Raw genomic sequence first — 23309 nt, 5'->3', positions numbered from 1 at the left:
TATCTCAAATTTACAGATAAGGAAATACAAGTTTAAAGAGTTATATTAACATATTAAAACTTTGAAATCTTTAACATTTCAACATATCTAATTACTACTTCATGAAAATGGACTTTAAGTGGTCTACTAAAAAAATTATTAAACCTGCAGTTACTAAATTTTGAATTATTTTTTTTTCCTTTTAAAGTAGAAGTCACACACTCTCTGAAGCTTAATGGGTGAATGATTTAAACTTTAAAATTTTTGTGGTCTGAGAATTTCTTTCACCCAGATCTACTATTAAGTCTGTACAGATTTTGGTACCTCTCTGGTGAAAGCTGTAGCTATTCAGTTAGTTATATAGGTCTGACTGGATAGTGGAAAAATTTTACTAAACAATGATTTTGTGATGATATCAGTGACATCTGAGTGATTTTTGAAGAGGTATTGTTTTACTGCCCTACCCTTAAAATGAATCAAAAGTGATAAAATAATACCATGATTTTCTCTTAAAAATTAATTGTTCATATTCTGTAAAGCCTTATTTTTCAGCACATTAAAAATCAATATTTGATATTATAAAATATAAGAATATAGAGAAATTATTGGAGTTAATTTAAATTTGGCCTTCTGCAATTCTGTATAATTTATCATTTTTTCTCAAAACTTTACACACAAAAATAGTGTGGAATAGCTTTAAAAAAATAGCTATGCTTTCTTCGAAGTGTTATTTTGTTTAAAAGTTAACTAGGTTGTGTTGTAAATTTGTGAAATATTTTGATACATTTTATTGTTGAAAGTCATTACCTGACTTTACTTGCAAATAAAAACTCTCATTTAATTTTTAGTTCAATTTTAAACACTAGGACTTCGGATTATAACTATAAGTAAGCCATGTTGAAGAATTTAAAATACTTTTCAGGGCAATTCAAGTGACCTCATTTTTTATCTTTTTTATTCCAGACAGCATTTCTGTCATTGGATCCCTAATTTGTAGCACTAACAAATAGTCTTTCAGTGTGAACCAAATTTATAAAATTAATTTTCTATATTTTAGTGGTAAAAAGCAGTTTAATAGCTTTTTGTCAGCTTGGACTTTTTTTTTTTAATATTCAGGGGCTGACAAGGAATGATAAGACTGATAGCAATAAGGAATATATGAAATTAGAAAATATAGGAAACTTAAGTTGCAAAATATCAAGTGTTTGAAACTAGGAGCTCAGAAATTATAAAATTATTCTTTTAAAATATCCATTAGCGAGAAAATAAAACCTTCAGGTTGTGGAAAAAAGATTGAAATAAAACTCCTATACTTTTAAATTTCATAATATTAAACATTCTCTTTTCTTAATTCTTATTTACATTAATAAAGTCTGTTCAACTTAAAAAGAAAAAGATGTGTAAACATCTTGCTCAAAGTTACAACACCTACCACCCCTCAGAATCTCACTTCAACTCCATCCATATTTTCTGTATCCAGATGCTTTACTCATTAAGAGTTGTATTATATTGCCTCTCATTGACAGGGATTTGAATCATGGCAAAAAAAGACTAGAACACTATTCCTTAGTTGGGCATCTGCTCACACATCAGACTTCCAGATTTGTGCTCTGTTCCTATTTAAGAAGAAAAGAAGGCATTAGAAACTCAGAGTGGTTAACGATAGCACCATACGTCTACTGTTTATTATGGCAGAATGCACAGCATTCCTGTGCATCAGGTGGACACCATAAGGAGTAGAAAGTCTAGGTGTGTATTTCCAAAATCCTGCCCAACAGAAGTGCCTATTGGGCAAAGGGACCAAAAAGTAGAGCCATGGAGAATGCCAGTGCAGGAGGGAAGTGGAGGGAGGATTTGAAAACAGTCATATCAATCTTATTTCCTGTGCAAAGCCTTTCAACCCAGACCCCATTAGAGAGTCAGCATTTGGATTCCTGCCCAAAGGAGATAGTTGTTGAAAAAGAAAAGGCTATATTTTTATCTTTTTTTAAAAATTCAGGCACATTAAAAAAATCAGGCATAATTAACACAAAACATGGTATTAATTTCAAGGGTAGAGTGTCATGATTCAGTATTTGTATAAACTATGAAATGTCTACCACAATTATCTAGTTTTCCCATCATGACATAAAGTATCGCCACCATGTTATACACTATCCATTCCCATGACTTACTTATGACTGGAAGTTTGTATTCCTTTACCCAACCACCACTCCCATCTGGCAACTACCAATTTTTTCCTTACATCTAAGTTTTGTTTTGTTCACTTGTTTTGTTTTTTAGATTCCACATATAAGGGAAATCATAGGGTATTTCTCTTTCTCTGTCTGGCTTATTTCACCTAGCATCATAATCTTGGGGTCCACCCATGTTGTCACAAATGGCATGATTTCATTTTTTTTTTTTAAGATTTTATTTATTTATTTGACAGAGAGAGGCACAGCAAGAGAGGGAACACAAGCAGGGGGAGTGGAAGAGGGAGAAGCAGGCTTCCCGCTGAGCAGGGAACCCGATATGGAGCTTGATCCTAGGACCCTGGGATCCTGACCTGAGCCGAAGACAGACGCCCAATGACTGAGCCACCCAGGCGCCCCATTTCATTCTTTTTTAGGGCTGGATACTATTCCATTGCATATATCTACCACACTTTCTTTGTCCATTCATCTATCATTAGACACTTAAGTTACTTCCATATCTTGCCAATTGTGTATAATGTTGCAATAAACATAAGGATGCACTTATCTTTTTGAATCAGTTTTTATTTTCTTTGGAAAAATACTGAGTAGTGAAATTGATGGATCATACAGTAGTTCTATTTTTATTTTAGTTTTTTTTTTTTTTTTTTTTTTTTTTTGAGGAGACTTCATACAGTTTTGCATAGTGGCTGCACCAGTCTACATTTCCACTACTAGTGTACAAGGGTTCCCTTTCCTTCACATCCTCACCAACAATTGTTATTTCTTGTCTTTCTGATATAAGCTGTTCTGTCAAGAATGAGGTAATATCTCATTATAGTTTTGATTCATATTTCTCTGATAATTAGTGATGTTAAACATACTTTTATGTGCCTGCTGGTCATCTGTATGTCTTCTTTGGAAAAATACCTATTCAGATCCTCTGCCCATTTTAAAATAGGATTGTATTTTGGTATCAAGTTGTATGGGTTCTTTTTTTTTTTTTTTTTTTTTTAATTTTTTATTTGACAGAGAGAGAAATCACAAGTAGGCAGAGAGGCAGGCAGATAGGAAGGGAGAAGCAGGCTCCCTGCTGAGCAGAGAGCCCGATGTGGGGCTCGATCCCAGGACCCTGGGATCACGACCCGAGCCGAAGGCAGAGGCTTAACCCACTGAGCCACCCAGGCGCCCCTGTATGGGTTCTTTATGTATTGTGACTATTAACCCCTTACCAGCTGTATGATTCACAAATATCTTCTCCCATTCAGTAGGTTGCCTTTTTTTGTTGTTGTTGATGGTTACCTTCACTGTGCAGAAGCTTTGTAGTTTGATGTAGTCCCATTTATTTTTGCTTTTTGTTATCATTGCCTTCGGAGTCAAATCCAAAAGAATGATTGCCAAGAGCAGTACCAAGAATCTTTCTGCCTGTGCTTTCTTCTAGGAGTTTTATGGTTTCTGGCCTTATATCCAATTCTTTAATTCATTTTTAGTCAAGTTTTATGTATGGTATAAGATAGCTGTCCATTTTCATTATTTTACATGTCACTGTCCAGTTTTCCAGCACCATTTATTGAAGAGAATGTCCTTTCCTACAATTAAACCTTTTAAGTGGAAAAAAAAATTGTCATTTTTTTCTGATTCTTATCTAAACCTCATCGCTGAAAGTCCTGGGAGAGAAGTAGAGGTAGCAGGAAGGAAAATGAAGAGCACAGATTTCCCTTCCTTAGCCTTTGATTTCAGGGAAAGGATTGAGGCAGGACTGAAGGGAAAAATTAGAGAACTAAATTAGATCAAATTTTAAACTGGATTAAATGAACTGGATTGTTCAATACTTGAATTATTAGAAAGTTTTTGGATCTGCCCAAGAAAAAGAGTAAACAGAAACAAGATTATAGGGGGAAAAAGAACTGGGAAAAAAAACAAACCCTTTGATGAGGTTTATCTATGGATTCAGATTGTTCAGTAAATTAGCCACCTAGGACTCTGATTTCTTATTGTAGATGAGACACTGCTGACTTCAGATTACAAATATATTCACATGATCACAATAATGATATGCTTGGGACAGTACAAAACGAGGTTTTATTTTCTGTAACTGTGTGGTTTTTTAATTCAACGTTGAATTAATGACTACATTTATGACTGCATTGTTTTTCTACCCAATAATATATACTGAGTGTGTATCTTCTTGACACTGTTGTAGGCCATGTGGTATTTAAACACGAATGAGACATGTTCTGTACTTTCTAAGTAAAGCAGTGTTGCAGTGCAGAAAATGTAATGTTAGGTAGGTAATGATTACAAAATCTAGTAAGTACAGTGGTGGAGACATGTTAGGAAGCACAAAGAAGGGCAGCTGGCCACGTTGGGAAAAATCAGGAAGTCTTTGTGGAAGATAACTAGATCAAAATATGAAACATATTTTAGAGACACTACTCCTTATTTTCTGTACTTTATCTACACTGTTCTTTGAACATATTAAACCTTTATCCACATGAGGAAACTCCTTCATGCTTTGAACATTCTCACTCTGAAAATCTAATGTTTAGCCATTCTTTTTTTTTTTTTTAAAGATTTTATTTATTTATTTGACAGAGAGAGACCACAAGTAGGCAGAGAGGCAGGCAGAGAGAGAGGGAGAAGCAGGCTTCCTGCTGAGCAGAGAGCCCGATGCAGGACTCGATCCCAGGACCCCGAGATCATGACCCGAGCCGAAGGCAGCAGCTTAGCCCACTGAGCCACTCAGGCGCCCCCATGTTTAGCCATTCTTAAGATTCTGGTGAAAAGCCATTTCTTTAGAAGGAAGGTAACCTGAACTGTAAATCTTTGCCTCCCTGTTATTTTGTCAGAGCTCGCGGATTCCTTCACATTTCCTCAGAAATAATGCCTGTGTCAACTTCATTAATACGTTTATACCCCCAGGAAATTATAAGCTTCATGAGACTGAGAATCCTGTTTTCTTTGCTATCATACTTCTGGCATCTTGCAGGTATACAATAAATATTTGCTGCATTACTTTCATTGCCATTATGTAGTGAATCATTAGTGTGTGATTATTTTGGCCTTTGGCACTCCTTTCATCCTGCTGCTTCCTTGAACTGAGTGATTTTATTGTTCATGAGCTACCTAGAGCCAATCTAAATGGGCCTGTTGCCTTTAACTACAGTTGTTCCAGGCTGCAGCTCAAGTCCTGGCATTCCGTAAAAAGATTCCTTCCTTTGTATGAATTATATCAAGGAATTCTTCTAGGCTCAACCTCTTCAAGCTACTTACATCCTCTTCTCTCAGTACTTCTCTTTATATTTATTAATTTTTCTCCTTTGGTTCCTTGAATCCAAAGTCTTCTTTCTAACTCTTACCAGTGCTAATCTTGTGGCCTTCACATGCCCTCCTTCTCCCAGCTCTGAGTGTGTATCTTCTTGATACTGTTGTAAGCCATGTGATATATGAACTTGAATGAGACATGTTTTATACTTTTTACTTCTTTTGGGGAAGTTCCAAGACAGTTTTGGTGTGGAAAGAATTAAATCTGTTGTTTAGAATTAGAATTTTGAGCTGTCTCATGCTTTAGAGGATAGAAAAATAAGCATAAATAAATGCAATACAATGAAATATGATGTTATATTTAAATAGTGCTTAGATTTTCTATTTTTTCATTACCAGCCTTTCAAAGTAAAATATTAAGTGAACTTATGTGGTTAAAATAACTGATCTTTTTGGTAATTTGACTCCTACAATCAATTTTCAGGTACAATAACTTGAACAGAAAAGGAGGCTAAAATTTTATAATTTGTTATTTGGTTCAGTCCTATATTTCTTTCCCTTGATATCCTCATACTGATAATTTTTGGTTTCCATGAGAATGCCATCCAGAAGCAACAAAAGCCAGTACAAAACAAAAAATGGGGATGCAAATATTCTATGGCCATTTGTGTCACCAACAGTGATATATGTAGCAATGATTAGGAAAATCACCTATCTTTGCTGTGATTTTTCCTCCCACATTTCCCAAGTTCTTTTTCATATTTAATCCCTAAGGTAGCATTGTGATATAAGCTAGGAATGCCTTGCATGAGCTTACATGGCTAAAAAGTTGGTAGAACTCGGTCTCAAATATAGGTTTAGGTCCAGACCTGTGTCTGAGATTACTATGTCAATAAAAGCACCACTGAAGCATTTATTCAGTGTATAAATAATAGTAGTGGCTATCATGAATTAATATCTAGTGGCAATTAAAGTACACACTTATTGGAGGATGAATCTTCCTAATTAAGATTCTGAATTTCCATGCAAATGATTGCATTCTAGTGCTTCCCCTACTGACATCCCAGAAGTATTGAAATGCACACTACAAAAAATATTGAATTCATTTCTAATAAAGAAGCAATTTTCTTTTTGTGCCGGTGCCTCATGACTGTCACCATTTCATTTCTCATAATTCTTTAAAGAAAATGAATATGCTAAATATTTGAAAGTTGCCCATATTGGAATTTTGCCACAGAGGTCTTCTTACATCACCAGATACAAGGCTGTGGATTTTCTGTCATTTTTAAAGTTGATAAAAATACCTTTATTGCCTTTTCCCAATTCCAAACACTTAGGCTACCAAAGGTGAAATAATTGTTGCCTTATATAAGACCATTAATCTAACTTATTAGCTTTTGGAAACGGAAAGCAAAGGCTACAACCCCAAGACTGGTAGAGACATACTGTTGTATTTTTTAACCTCTGCATAAGTGAACTGTGTCTTAAAAACACCTCAATCTTAGCTTGATAAATATACAGTATAAGCCTCGAAGAACCATTGTACTTTGTAATTACCTTGATTAAAGAAGAATAAAAAGGTTTCACAGCAATCAAAGGGCTCTCCAACTCTTACATGTTAACAGTCATTATCTCCCTGCTTCTAGCGCACAGGTGTAAGTTGAAGTAAGGGACTAGTTATACCCTACTGACAGCCTTTGATTAATATCTTTTGATTAGCTCTTTGTGGAATAAAAAATAATTTTTTTTTTAATTTGCTAATCAGGTTTCCTTCTGATTAATGCCACAGTAATCATTTAAGGAAATAAAATACATTGTAAAATGCCCCTCACTGATAGTATGCTCTCACTAGTAGAGCAGAAGCATTTATCTTTACTATGTGTTACCATTAGGTATTTGTAAGACATGATATTCTTGAATAATTGAGTAATAATAGAACCTAGCTGACAAAGGTGGCATATTTGATTCTAATTTTTAAATTAGTGATGACCATTGGTTCGTGGGATTCAGGTTTAATAAAAGAACTGTTCAGTATGCATGACAGCTATCCATTGGGTTTAACTTGTCTTCTAACTGATTGATATACAGTGTACACATTCATCCTATTTCTTTACCCAAATTGAGTTGTAATTTATTAGGTTGATCTTGGTTTTTATACACTAAAATGTTTTCAGCTTTTATTTTAATAGTAGCTCTGTCATTCTGAAGTCTAGTTTAAAAATAGTCTTAATCATTTCAACATTTAAACTAAAGAGAGTAAGAAGCAAGACTTTCAAAAAATGATTAACTTCCTTTGAATCCTAGGCGAACATATCATTTCTACTAGAAGATTACATAGAGAAGATTATATTACGTGCAGACTGTTTCATTTATACATATTTGACTTCCTTTTTTTTCTAATTAAGTAAAATGAACACATTTGGTATCATTGGCTGTTATTTTCACATTCACTCATCCAAACTGTTAGAAAGCCAAAGGAATTTAACATCTTGATTGCAATGCATTCTTGACCAACCTTGGTGAAACAGTTCACACATAAATGAAGTTAAGATGGTGAGCCATTAAAAATCACAAGTGATTTATATGAAGTTGAATTATCCATGCTTCCTTAGGGGCCTTTACTGGACATTCTAAATAGTCTCTATTAAACTTATTGTCTCAATCATTTTTTCCAGGCCTATGGTTTTCTATGAATCATTAATTTGTCCTCCATATAGATTATTATGAGATATTATACTGTCCTCATGGTTATGCTATAATGAAAAATGATATCTCCTTTCATAAAGTCCATTTAAAAAGACAAAACATTTGGTTCTAGTTTTAGTATTTAGTCAGACAAAGGCAATGCAGTAACATGTATTTTTTTTTCTTTCTCCTATGTTCTCTATTCTTTTTTTTTTTTTTTTCCTCTATTCTGATAGAGCTTAAGGTTTGTTGAGGTGGAGGGTAGAGATAATAAATTTAAAAAATTGATTTTAGATGTGCATCTTCTAGGAGAAGTGGGTCAGTTTGAGGAGATACTTCAATTAGAATCAGTTTGAAATATTAAGTAAATAGAAATATTCTTCACAGTCTGACCAAACTCTTTCTCTTAGTGAATATCACTACAAGACTGCCAGAGAGTACTTGGCCAATGTCAGCATTTGATAGTGACCAATTTTTCTCTCTCTCTTTTCTGTAGGGAAAGAAAAAAAAGTATGAACTTCCATGGAAAACTATCCATTGTCCATAGCACACCCTTCTGTCTTACCTGATTCTGATTCAATGGGGATTTTTCTACAGTTATGCATATTGTAGATAATCTCTATGGATCCAATAGAAATTCAATTGAATTCCCTCCCTATCATGGAAAAGATAGTTTTGCCTCCATTTGCTCATTAATTTTACTTTCCTGATCTAGAAATGTGCTTTTTGGAATCTCTTTTAAATCATTTATGATATCTGCTTGGTTCTCTCCTAGTTGAAATAAATTCTTTAAGACATACACATTTTGTATCTCTGTGGGAATCATGATTTTATCCTATTTTGAAAATTATTGTTTATCAGTTCTCCCTCTAGGGCTCATGTTCTCAGTGTCAGTACTTTTGGCATTTGGGACCAGAAAATTTTTAGTTGTGAGGGGCTGTCCTGTGCATTACAGGATATTTAGCAGCTTCTCCAGCTTTTACATACTAGATGCTAAGAACACCCCCTCAGTTGTGGCAACCAGAAATGTCCCCTGCCACATGTCCCAGTTGAGAATACTTAAAATCACCCTTGGTTGATAACCACTGCCACAGGGTAAAATAATAGGATATAATTGCCTACAAAATTAATGACTTCTGTTCATTTATTCATTTAACTAATATTTATTGAGTAACACACACACACACACACACACACACACACACAGTTGTTTGTGATAAGACCAATCACAAATTTGCCTATAGGACACTTGTAGTGAATTCCGTTTTACTGTCAAATCATTTCTATGGAGATTCTTGTTTACCTTTTAGACCTTAAAAACATTCTTTATTACTTCAGGAAAATTTTCTTGTTTTACCTGCTTTCTCTTTTTATCCTATCTCTTTCCCTGACTTTTTTCATTTGTGAGTTAAATAATGGCCCTAGTCATAACATAACTATATGGCGTATATCAGTAAGTCAGTGATAGTTATGTAAGTGAAAATAGTAGTCATCAATTTGGTCCTCTGTTTTCCCTCAGAGTTCCTGGGAGTTGGCCATGGAGGGGACCCACAAGGAAAAGACTGAGTGAGAAGCTACATGAATACTTAGAATATATTTTGGCACATAGTATGTAATGTATGTTAGAAAAGATATGGATATTTAAGACTTACCTAAGATACTATAGTTGAGTTTACTGGTGACAAAGCCAGTTAAGAAATGCAATTATTCTTTAAAAATATTTTATTTATTTATTTATTTATTTATTTATTTATTTAAGAGAGGGAGTGAGAGAAAGAGCACAAGCAGGGGGAGCAGCAGAGGGACAGGAAGAAGCAGACTAGCCGCTAAGCAAGAGCCCAACATGGGGCTCAGCCCCAGGACCCTGGAATCATGACTTGAGCTGAAGGCAGAGGCTTAACCAGCTGAGCAACCCACATGCCTCCTGCAATTATTTACATATGGTACAATCTTAGATGTCAAGTATATAGAATAAAACTCTAAGACACACTTCCAACTCTCAAGGAGTTTATATTCCCAGGGGAAAAGAAAGTTGTTAAATTCGAAGATGAAAAATAAGATAATTCAGCTATTGGGAAGTGCTAAGGACATTTAAAGTAGGGTAAAATGATTGAACCTGACTGGTGGTTTGATACATGGGGTTAGGAAAGTTAGGGAGGCCTCTTTGAAACAAATTATTTAAGAATAGTTTAAATGATGAAAAGGAGGCGGACAGGAAGGTCTGGAGAAAAAGTCCTTGAAGCTGAAAGGAGAAGTACACAATTTTGAGGTGAGAATAAAGTTGGTAGGTTTCAGGAAACACAAACCTGGGATATGGCTGGGATTGGTCAACGCAGGGCCATGGGGAGAAAGTTGGGGTGAATTTGGAAATATAGGCTGATGAAGTACAGGTTTGTAAGCCATGGTAAAATGTCTATTTTTTTAATTCCAAGGGTAATTTCTTTTTCTCTATGTAATCAGGTTCAGTATTCTTGTGCTTATCTTCAAATTATTTGAACAAATCCTTGAAAGTTTGAAGGAAAATGTTTACAAGAGAAAAAAAGTTTTATTTTTTTCTTTTTAAAGATTTTATTTATTCATTCGACACACAGAGAGAGATCACAAGTAGGCAGAGAGGCAGGCAGAGAGAGGGGGCGAAGCAGGATCCCTGCTGAGCAGAGAGCCCGATGCGGGGCTCCATCCCAGGACCCTGAGATCATGACCTGAGCCAAAGGTATAGGCTTAACCCACTGAGCCACCCAGGCGCCCCGAGAAAAAAAGTTTTAGAATTAAAAAAGTCTATATGGAAAGATTGGTAAATGAACCCAAATTCATCTTCCCCAGTGTCTTTATTTCTTACATCTCTTTTCTTTTTCTCTTTCCTCCTCTTCTTCCTTTCCCTCCAATGCTGAATCCTGACTGTCATTAGCCAAAAGACAGAGTCCAATGTATTACCAGGTGCATTGGGTGTGAACATTTAATAACAGTGGATATGAAGAAATGAATGAACAGACGATTGAATAGATGGATAGATGGCAGGATCTCTGGTTCAAGGAAGAATGTCCCAGAAAGAGTTTGCAGAGATGGGGCATATAGGGGCAGTCTTTGGGTAAAGACATCAGAGTCACATATAGGTAACAACAAGAATGGAAACTGTCCCAAGGCAGAACCAACAAGGGTCACACTTGGAAATTAATGAGAAATACTCCAAGGTTAACATGATAAGATGTGTGTGTGTGTGTGTGTGTGTGTGTGTGTGTGTGTGTATGTGTGTGTGTGTGAGAGAGAGAGATAAGAGTTCTTTAGAATTTTACAGAGCATTTCAGGCTAGAGAGAGAAAGCAAAAAAAAAAAAAAGAATCATATAAGTGAATTCAACACATTTAATTAAAGGTGCATCTATTTAAATTAATTACATTTTGGGTAAGATTCAAACCTATTCAAGAGATCATACTCATGATTGTACTACTTCATAGAGAAAATATACCACAAACACTAGGTTATTACCACAAATAATGTTGTAATAACCAAGGTTTTCATGTTGTGTAGATTTATATTTTCTATATGCTTTCTTACTATAACAACAGAACATCTAAATTTTATTATACCTGGACAGATACATTATGCTATCACTTTTTCTATATAATAATATAATCTAAAATTTGAACTAGGCATTGCTTTTTTAATTTAAATATAAGTGTGCCCAACAGAGAATATGTTTACATAAAGATATTCAGGTGTGTTAAAAGAAAGCAAAATCAAGGAAAAATGTGTTGTAGATTTTAGCTGAAGAGGAATGAAACAGATAGGCTTCTCAATATCGAAATGAGACTCAAAAGCTGTATTTGAAAGCCTTGTTGGATAGCTTCAGCTTTTTAAAACTCTAAGATACTGTCCTAAAATCCCTAACTGTAAAAATCATTTAGGCATTTGCAGGACATTGAGGTTATGTTCACAAAGTGAAGGTAGAAAGAGTAAGTGACACTAATGTTTCTATTTGAGCTGTGAGCAAGAGAGGACCCTTTTCCTGGGAAGAGAACAGAAGCTTAGGCACGAAATAAGAACTAAGTGTTCTCTGTAACTTTGTTTCTCTTAAGTTGGGGAGCTCACCGACCAGCCACTTGTTAGAGACAGATTCTCAGACTCTACCCCGGATTCTGGTAGCCAGAATCTGCCCTTGACCAGGTACCTAGATGCACCCCACACCTGTTCCAGTCTAAGTGCCCCTGCAGACTGTGAAAGAACACTGATGGAACTTTGGGCTGTCTTGTCAGCACAGGATAAAAAGAAAGTGATGCAAGGGAGAGCAAGCCAAGATTTGCCACTTGAGGTTCATTAGTGTTTGGGGTTAGCATTGATATTTAGACCAGAAACAGGATTAAAGAATGTGAAAAGATGATCTTGTGGCATTGTGTTTGGAGGTCATAGTGACAGTTCTGCACCTACAAAAAAAAATTTTTTTTCAATTGTATTTTCTCTTTGGAGACCTTGAAGTAGCTGGAAAAATCCTTTTCCCCATGTTGTCATTTAATTCGAGTTCACCTTGCAGCAATCTATGTCTTTTCTTGAAATACCTTTTATGTCTCTGACGGCCAGCGCTCCCTCCCCTTTACTCAAAATTGTTCCTGACTTTCCATGCCCTCCAGAAAGGCATTCTGAAGTCATCAGATGAAGTCTGAACTTCCTTGGCTGTATCTGAGCCCCGACATTAAATTCCTTAGAAGATGCAGATTTGACCTTGTTCTCCAGACACCCCTAAGTGCTCGAATTTCTAAGAAATGTCTGATGTTAGCACCTCCCTGTGTAATCATGCTTCCTGCCTTTAGTTAACTCTCGAGGGCTTCTGTAATCCTTCATCACCAGGATGTCTGTTAGTTCTTATGTTCATAGATTCATTCAGGCACTTCATCCCTCATTCATTTCACATTTCCCAACTCTGTGTTAGACAGTAGCTTAGTGCCGCGTGGATACGGGATAAATAAGCCTCAGGCATGGCCCTTGGGGACTTAGAATGCTTTAATGCATATAGGCTTCTCATATAGTGGCACTGCATGTGCCACTTGTTTGTTTATTTGTTTGTTTATTATTTTCCGATTGCAAGGAAATGCCAGAAAATATGAACACACCCCTTTTTTCTTGACAGGCTATGGTGTATGGAAATGAACTTTTATTATAATAGATATTACTACTCAGTTCTTAGGATTTACCACGCATGCTTCTGAGTACATTATCTACCCTGACTCACTTAACCCTCACAACACCCACATTCCCCTCCACCCCACCTTTTCCAGATAAGGAAGGAGAAAAGACAGAATTAAATAACTGGCGTAGCCCAGAAAGCTGGCAAGCAGAAGATCTTGGATTCACATGGAACCGATCTGGGTCCAGAGTCCTAACCTCATAAGGTTCACTTTTTTTTTTTTTTTTAAGATTTTATTTATTTATTTGACAGAGAGAGAGATCACAAGTAGGCAAAGAGGCCGTCTGAGGGAGAGAGGGAAGCAGGCTTCCTGCTGAGCAGAGAGCCTGATGCAAGGCTCGATCCCAGGACCCTGAGAACATGACCTGAGCTGAAGGCAGAGGCTTAACCCACTGAGCCACCCAGGTGTCCATAAGATTCTCTTGGAAGCACATTGTCACCTATAACATAAAATGCCTCTCAGTACCTTTTTGACAGATGAAAATAATATTTCCCTCATTTTATGTTCCCATTCTCTCCTATACCAGAGGCCTACAACTTATGACCCATGCCAAATTTATTTTTGTAAATAAAATTTTATTGGAATGCAGCCATGCCCATTTATTTACATTTTGCCTATGACTGCTTTTGTGCTAAAATGACATGGGGTGAGTTGTTGTGGCAGCGACCTTCTGCCTAGAAGCCTAAAATATTTATTATCTGGCTCTTCAGTGAAAAATTTGCCAGCCCCTTCTAATATAAGTATAAAGCCAATTCATACCTTACATATTACATAAAAACAATTTGAGCAGTAATGCTTTCTATGCTGAATATAATACTTAGAATGAAACTTAATGGAAGAAAATAAAGAAAGTACATTTATTTCAGGCATATGATTTTGAAATAGTCTTAGTAAGAATTAGAGAATAAATAATTCTTTCTTTCAAAGCGATGGCAGCTTTATGCCCTTGCTCAGTGCCTCTGTGGATGGCATCAGTGACTGGGGTTTTGGGAAACTAGGTGGCATACAGTTGCCATTTCCTTTTATTATTGTTTCATGTCTCCAAGATCAATTATTCTTTTTTGTTAGCAATTATTTTTCCCCACCTGAAACTTCAGAATAACATTAAGTATTATTTTCTCATGTAGTGGGGCCTAGGTGGCTCAGTCGGTTAAGCAGTGGGCTCTTGATTTCTGCTCAGTTCATGGTCTCAGGATGGCATGGGTTTGAGCCTCAAGTCAGGCTCCACACTCAGAAGGGAGTCTGCTTGGGATTCTCTCTCTCCCTTTGCCTCTCCCCTCACCAAGATAAATAAAATCTTAATAAAAAATGAAATAAAATAATAATTTGTCCTATAGTGCATATTTACACTGTCATTGGGAAAGAGAAAAAAAGAATATTTGTTTTATTTCAGTTATTAGGATGCTAAGACTTGAAAAAAATATTAAATCAGATTTATTTTTTATTTTTTCACTTTAAGTGGGAATGTGGTCAGTAGTTATCTTGTTCCATCAATGCTTTTTATTGCCTTTTGTTTCACATAAAATATGGAAAGTATGCTTTATTTTTTTTACTACTTTAATTACTTAGAGCTTAATTTGTTTTTAATAATTTAATAGATAAAATCAAAATAGAGCATTTGATTGTATATGTATCATTCTAATTTGGGAGTGCACTTAAGGAAGGCAATCATTTGCACAAAATCATTTTACATGACAAAGTAAAGGAAATTGTAATTAAAATAAAAATTATGGTGTTTTAATAAAGTTGAAAGGATTTTTTTAAATCCTTCCTTTATTGTTCATCTGGGGTTGTGAATTTGCATTTCTTACTGAGAAATATTGATCTCACTCTTCATCTTATTTTCACTGAAACTATAATTTTTGAAAGTAGAAAATTCAAATCTTTTCAAAACAAGAAAGAATTATAATTTTCCACATGCAAATTATTCCTTATGTTTTGTTTCTTAAAAATGGTTATGTAAATAAGCAGTTTTAAAAATCATGTTCTTTGGTAAAATATAATGAAAAACAGTTCGGTTAGAATTAGAAATTAAGAGATTGATTCTTTAGGTTGTGATATGGAAGTGTATGGATTTCCATACATGTAAATTTTACTTGGAGTGGTTTAGACTCTGTTATTTATCCTTTGAAACTTAATTATTTAGTTAATTTAGACATGTAATAGCTACTTCTCAAATACTTTTTCCCATGGACATTTGATACAAGTTTAAGTGTCTTTTTTTTTTTCTTTTTAAAGATTTTATTTATTTAATCGAGAGAGACAGAGAGAGAGAGAGCACCAGCGGCGGGGAAAGCAAAGGGAGAGGGAGAAGCAGGCTCCCTACAGGGAGCCTGACAAGGGGCTGGATCCCAGAGTCCTGGGATCATGACCTGAGCTGAAGGTGGACAATTAACCATCTGAGCCACCTAGGTGCCCCCAAGTTCAACTGTCTTTTTGGGATTTTTTTCTGAGGGCAGCTATGACTTAGATTGGTTCATTTACTTATTTGAATAAGTAAATGAACTTTTTTATGGTCTACTAATTAAAATTCAGAACAGAGTACCCTAGTTTATTTGTGTTTTGCTTTAAAGCATGCATGTAAGCTGTGGATATTTAGAATACTGTGTCAAAGCGTTGAGCACTATATTTATTGTCATTTCATATCCTTGGTAAGAAAGTTTGTTTGTTTTGCTTGGTTACCTGAATGGAATGATAATGATGGATGACACTGCTTTTCCCAGAAAAGAGAACCTGACTCCACTAGGGTATGTGTGCATCATCACATACTCAGGAATGGACTCTCTGATAATATTTGAGCAGCCTTATCAAATAATGATAAAGTTGAAAGTAGTGGCCAAGGAGAGTGCTGCTTGGGGACATGAAATATAAATATGTATCAAATTATAGAAATAATACTTTTGCAGCCAGAATATAAAATTTCCAAAGCCTATTGCTTACCTGTCCTAACTGTCCCTTCTCAGAAAAGGCTGAAGGATGTTGATATTCAAGCCAGTCCTTTTGATTGCTCCTTCCTTTCATGTCCATAATGCTATCACTCAGTAAGTTTAGACTGCTGACTCACTGGCCTGTGTCATAATCCTTCCGTGACAAAAATTGATTTGATAGCTTGTGTTAGGTTGATGGCGACAAGGTCAATTGAGTTCGATTTGCTTTCGTCTCTAAGTAATCAACTTTGTTCCTCTGGTATGTGGAGACCTTAAAAGGCCTGGAGAGTTTTAAATGTTTCTACTCTACAAATATTTATTATTCAGGTACAAAAGAGTTCATTTAACCTCCTTTGCCTACAATGTTTCACAAAAAGATTTTATAATTTCATGCTGAAAGCTTAAGGCATTTTGTTCATTTAAAAATAATTTCACCACTTTTTTTTTCTTTTTAAATCATAGAATGGTCTTAGCTAAACACACCTCCTCAGAGAGGTCTTTGCTAATTATATAATCTGAGTACATCACTCTGTAATTCTCTCTTTGGCTGTAGTTTTAATTTATCTTTTCTTGATGCCTATCATGATTTGAAATTACACTTGTTAATGCTTGCTTCTTTCACTAGTTTGTCGACTCTACAAGAATTGAGGCTGGGTCTGTTTTGCTCATAATTTTATCCTAAGCACCTAGTCACAATCATGGCACATCAGATGTTTAACAAAATACACATTGAGAGAAAAACATTGTCCATTATCTGAGGAGTTTGGAGCAGATGACAAGGAAATCCTGAGGCTACTACAGAACCTGGTTTGGAATCTCCTTGGCTTGAAGGTGTTCAGTGCAATTATTTGAATCCTTTCTTCTGAATCGGGGATAGAGAATGGAATTTTAGAGACCCCAGCATTCAGTGTAGATATGAAACTTTTTTTTATTATAGTGCAGTTCATTGCTATGTATACCTTTATTCATTAAGTTATTCAGCAGATGTTTATTAAGCAGACCCTGTGTGCCAAACACTACACAGATAGTGCTCTTTCTCCAGAAGATTTTAGAAAGTGGTGGGGAGACCCACATTAATCAAGCAAACATTTTTGGAACATGTTACACATATGGTGATGAGAAGAAATCAAGTAGAAAACCTAATTTAAACTGTGGGAAGAAGAACATCTCAGAAGCTCTTTCTAAGAAGCATATAGGGTCTGTGCCCCCATGTCCTCTTTCATTAGCCATTCCACTCTGACCCTGGTTGTCTCAGAACTCTTAAATCGATTTATGCCTTACTGGGTTCAGATGATCCCTAGTCCTTACCATATAGACACACTTCTGTCACTGACCCATTGTCTTGTGTCCAATAAGCACTTACCTTTCCCAGTGGGATTCGTGTCCTGCCCTGCAGTCCATCCCTTTTGCCTGGGACCCTGCCAACCTCCTCTTAGCCAATCCTTTTCCAAGGGGAAGCCCACTGTTTCCTCTATAGCAGTTGTTGGTTCCTCCTGTTCTGGATTAACTGATGAACAATTTTGGTCTGCCTCTAGCTTCATGTTGTCTACACTTTCTGCTACTGGCTTCATGTTGTTTATAATTCTTGCATTTCTGTCAGGATGTAGCCCAGAGTTACCTTAAATGTAACTTGGATTTTGATCAATCAGATTTCTCCAGTCTTCTCTTCCTTCAAATCTCTCTTTTGTTTTTTCTACCCTCTTTACTCTTTGTCATGCCCTTCTCAGTTCTTTATTTTTATATTCGCCTTGCTGATGACTATGAAATATGCTACCCATATTTACATTTTTAGCCTTTCTGATCAGAGTTTCTCATTTTCAACACTATTGTCTTTTTACGTCAGATAATTTTTTGCTGTGGGGACAGCTCTATGCATTGTAGGAGGTTTAGAATCTCTCTCCCAGTTGCAACAACAAAAATGTGTCTAAACATTGCTAAATATCCTCTTTGGTCAAAGTTTCCCCAATTGATAATGAAATATGCTTTCAAGTAACCAAAGTATGTTTTACTAACCCACTTATTTATTCTTCCACTCATTTAATAAGTATTTATTGAGCAACCTACTTGGTGTCAGAGCTATTCAAGGCACTGGGAATATCACTGTAATAAATGCAGATAAAGCCTTTGCCCATATGGAGCTCACATTTTTCTAGAAGGAAAATATAAAAAATAATATAATGCCAATTCATGAAACACATAATGATTTTAAGGAAAGAAGGAGGTAGAACACCATTTAGAGAGAGTAGTCAAAGTCTTTCTGAGAAGATAGGTTTTTGGTTTTTTTTTAAGATTTTAAAAAAAATTTATTTTACCTACAGAGAGAGATCACAAGTAGGCAGAGAGGCAGGCAGACAGAGGAGGAAGCAGGCTCCCTGCTGAGCAGAGAGCCCGATGCGGGGCTTGATCCCAGGACCCTGGGATCATGACCTGAGCCGAAGGCAGCGGCTTTAATCCACTGAGCACCCAGGCGCCCCAAGAAGATAGGTTTTGAGAAGAGACAGAAAGAAAGGGAAGTTGAGAGGTTTGTGAAGATCTTGGACAGAATCATTGCAGAAAGAAAGAAGCAGAAATTTCCTGAGTGGGAACAAGCTTGATAGAGAAATAGCAAGATAACCTACATGGTTAGAATTGAGGGAAAAACAACTGGGTCAGAGTAATGGTCTTGGGTATGATGAGAAGTCATTAGAAAGCATTGATCGGTGTTGTAATGGAATTGGATTTTTAATCAGGAAGGGACATTCTGACTGTTCCGGACAGAATTGACAGTAGTAAGGGAGCCAAGAATGGGATCGAGGAGATCCATTAGGAGCTTGCTGCAGGAGGATAAGTGAGAGAAGATGGAGGCTAGAACTGTGATGATGACACTGGAGGTGTTGAGATGTCATTGTAGTAAGAGATGTCTATTGAAAGAAGGCCTGGCTGTGCCTGTTGATGGATTGGATATTGGATGTAGGTTGGGGGCGGGGGCTAACACTGATTTGTAGACATGTGAACCTAGGTGACTATTTCTGCCACTTTCTGAGATGGACAAGACTGGAGGAACATGCTGGGGGTGGTTAAGAACTTCAGTTAAGAGTGTATTTTAAATATGAAATGGCAGTTTGTGGGGATGTTGAGTGTAAGTAATTACTTGTACTTCAATGATCTTTCCGCCCCCCCCCCCCCCCCGTCACCTTAAGACAAAAGTGTATATAGGTAGTTGGTGCAACCTTTTTCCCCCCTTTTAAATGAAGAAATGAAGGCTCAGAAATTTTGGGCAAGCCAGGCTTTGCACACAAAAATTCAGACTCTAAATTGAGACTCTGAAGGAGTACCCTTAATTAATGCTGCCAGTGATTGTCTTTTCTTTCTTTCTTTTATTTTTTTAAAGATTTTATTTATTTATATGACAGAGATCACAAGTAGGCAGAGAAGCAAGCAGAGAAAGAGGAGGAAGCAGGCTCCCCGCTGAGCAGAGAGCCCAATGCAGAGCTCAATCCCAGGACCCTGGGATCATGACCTGAGCCAAAGGCAGAGGCTTTAACCCACTGAGCCACCCAGGCACCCCTGCTGGTGATTTTCTGTTGTTCTTATGTTAAAATGCAAAAACAGAAAGCATTTTCTGTTATACTTTGCAACAACTAAAAAGTAAGTACAAGTCCAAACTGAAAATTCATGTTTCTAAGGTACTTACATATTTATTTATCTCTACTGTTATTAAAATGAAGGATGAAATTATGGAAAAAAATATCTAAATTTTTGGATTTATCATAACATAATCTGGCCAACTTCCTCCAAAGACTGTTTCTGGGTCCTAGTCTTTTTTCTTATGCATTCATCACTCCATGCATCCCTTGGAAGATTTTTATAGATGTCTCTCTCATAGTGTCTGCAGTATTAGTGGTATTAATAAGTGGTTTCCACTTGCATGGCATATCTTTTTCCATATTTTCACTTTTAGTTGTGTGCGTCCTTTCATTTAAAGTGAATCTCTTGTAGGCAGCACATGGGTAAATCTTATTTTATGTTCGTTCAGCCACCTTATGTGTTTTGATTGGAGCATTTGATTTAAAGTAATTATTGATAGGTATGTGCTTTTTGCCATTTTGTTAATTGCTTGCTGTTTTTGTAGTTCCTCTGTGTTCCTTTCTTCTCTTGCTTTTTTCTTTTGTGGTGATGACTTTCTTTAGTGATGCACTTACTTTCCTTTCTCTGTCTTTTGTGTATTTGCTATAGGTTATTGCTTTGCAATTACCATGAGGCTTACATATAATAACATCTCTATAACAGTCTATTTTAAGTTGGTAACATCTTAAGTTTTGATCCCATCATAAAACTTAACATTATTTCTTCATTGCCGTGTTTTGTTTTTGATATCACATTTACATCTTTTATCTTGTGCATCCCTTCAGTGATTATTGTAATCATATTTTTTGCTACTTTTGTCTTTTAACTTTTACATTAGCTTTATAAGTGGTTAATCTACTACCTTTACTACATATTTAGCTTTAAAGTCAGATATATTATTTCATATGTATTCTTATAACTAATTAGCACACTTTGTTTTGTGTAAGGCTAATTTAGTTGTGAGGAACTCCTTTAGCTTTAGCTTGTCTGGAAAATTTATCTTTTCTTCACTTCTGAATAATAATTTTGCTGGGTAGCATATTCTTGGTTGGAAATGTTTTACATTCAGCACTTTGACTATATCTTATCATTCCTGTCTGGCCTGAATATTTATGCTGAAACACTTGCTGTTAATGTTATGGTGGTTTCTCTGTATGTAATAAGTTGCTTTTCTCTTGATGCTTTTAAGATTCTCCCCTTGTCTTTAAATTTGACATTTTAATTATAATGTGTCTTGGTGTGGGTTTCTTTGGGTTCCACTTATTTGGATGTCCCTTTGCTTCTTGGATCTGAATGTCCATTCACTTCTCCAGGTTAGGGAAATTTTCAGTTATTATTTCCTCAAATAAAATTTCTACCCCTGGGGCACCTGGGTGGCTCAGTGGGTTAAAGCCTCTGCCTTCGGCTCAGGTCATGATCCCAGGGTTCTGGGATAGAGCCCCACATCGGGCTCTCTGCTCAGCAGGAAGCCTGCGTCCTCCTCTCTCTCTGCCTGCCTCTCTGCCTACTTGAGATCTCTGTCTGTGAAATAAATAAATAAAATCTTTAAAAAAAATTTTTTTTTCTACCTCTTTCTCTCTCTCTTCTTCTGATACAAAGGTCTGTGATGCAAATGTTAGTCTCTCTGATGTTGTCCATAGTTTCTTAAACTATCCTTTTTTTTCACTTTTTTTCTTTTTGCTGCTTTGATTTGGTGAATTCTACTGCCTTGTCTTTGAGTTGACTGATCTTATATTGTGCTTCACCTAGTCTGTTTTTTAATACCTCCAGTGCATTTTTCAGTTCAGTTATTTTATTCTTTAGCTCCGTGACTTATAGTTGGTGCTTTCCTACATGTTCCATCTCATTGTTGGAGTTCTCATTTTGTTCCTCCATTTTTCTCCCCAGTTTAGCGAGCACCTTTATGACCATTACTTTGAACTTTTATAAGATAAATTACTTATCTCCATTGTATTAGTTTTTTTCTGAAGTTTTATTTTTTTCTTTCATTGGGAACATACCCCTTGTTTATTCATTTTACCTGAGCTCTGTGCTAGTTTCTATACAGTAGATGAAACCACCTCTCTCAAGTTTTGAAGTAGTAGCCTTGTGTAGGAGGTGAAACTTGTTGTTCAAACCTTCCTATACTCTCGGTTGTCTCTCAAAGCTTTGAGCTTCGTCCAAGCATCCTATTCTGTTTTTAAGAGTTCCAAGAGTTGAGGGTGGCCAAGACTTGTCAGTATCCCAGCAGGGAGGATCTCAGCTCCTAGATTTATCTTTAGGCAATAGCTTTTAAAAGTATACAAATATTTTTTAAAAAGTGTATGCAAATATATATAGTTCTGTAGGTTACAAAATTAAGCCTGCTGGCCACCAGATACAGGTGATAAAGTAGTATGTCCCAGGTGATAGCTATAAAAATTGGGGCACCAGACTCACGCAAAAGCTCCCTTCCAGGTGACACTGGTATTCTGGAGTACAGCTAGTGAAGCATGAAAAGATGGCACCCACCAGTCTGTCCCTGGAGAGTGTTCTAGCAAACTCTTCGGTATGTGTGTTAAATTACATACCTCTCCTTCAGACTGATGCCTTATTCACTTTAAATCTGGTTATGATCACCTCTCTCTGGGATGGGCCCTGGAGTAGGTGAGTTTAAGTGTATGAGACCTTTTTTGGGCGGGGGGGAAGGAGGGGAGATGAAACACTTTTTAAGTTTTTATTTTAATTCCAATTAGTTAATATACAGGGTTATATTAGTTACAGGTGTACATTATGGTGATACAATACTTCCGTATAACACCATATAACACATGCTAAATGCATGAGCACTTTAAGAACATTTTCTCAGATCTGTAGAGTCTTATGGGTCTTGGGAAGTGAGTCTCTTTGGTTTTCAAAATTAGATGTTTTGGGTGCTCATCTCTCAAGTGTGTGTCTTAAAAGTTGGGATGCCTCATGTTGGGTTTGAACCTCTCACTTCCCTGGGGGGAAGTGCCAGGTTTTGAGTTCCCTCTAGGTCATGGGTCATTGCATTTGATGTGGGGTATATGGTGAGAATATATCCAAGCTTTTACCTGCTTTGATGATGTTTTCTGTTTATCCAATATGTGGTGGTCTCGAGACCAGACTTTAGGTTATTTTGAGAAAATTGTTCCATTTGTAACTATAGACTCCTCTGTGGGAGGAGATGAGTTCAGGATCTTTCTACATTGCCGACTTGAACGAGCTCAGAATACTATTTTTAAATATTTTATATGACAATCTACTGGAATTTTTTAAAGTAAAATAATGGATCAATCTATTCTTCAGAGTTTGTATATGTGACACTCTCAAATAGGGTAATTGCAGAGAGTTTAATGAAAAGAGCAAGGTTGAGATAAATCAACAGGGGATTGGACACATCACAAGGCTTGAAGGATATTGCCGCCCTTAGACTTGATAGGGAACTGGAGGGCTGAGTTTCAGAAACTTAAAGAGAACCCTATAGGAAGATGACCACAGACATATACTATAGCT

Source organism: Martes martes, assembly GCF_963455335.1.
Source record: "Martes martes genome assembly, chromosome: 1".
In the NCBI taxonomy this organism is placed as follows: domain Eukaryota; kingdom Metazoa; phylum Chordata; class Mammalia; order Carnivora; family Mustelidae; genus Martes; species Martes martes.
Note: the sequence above shows the minus strand (reverse complement) of the source record.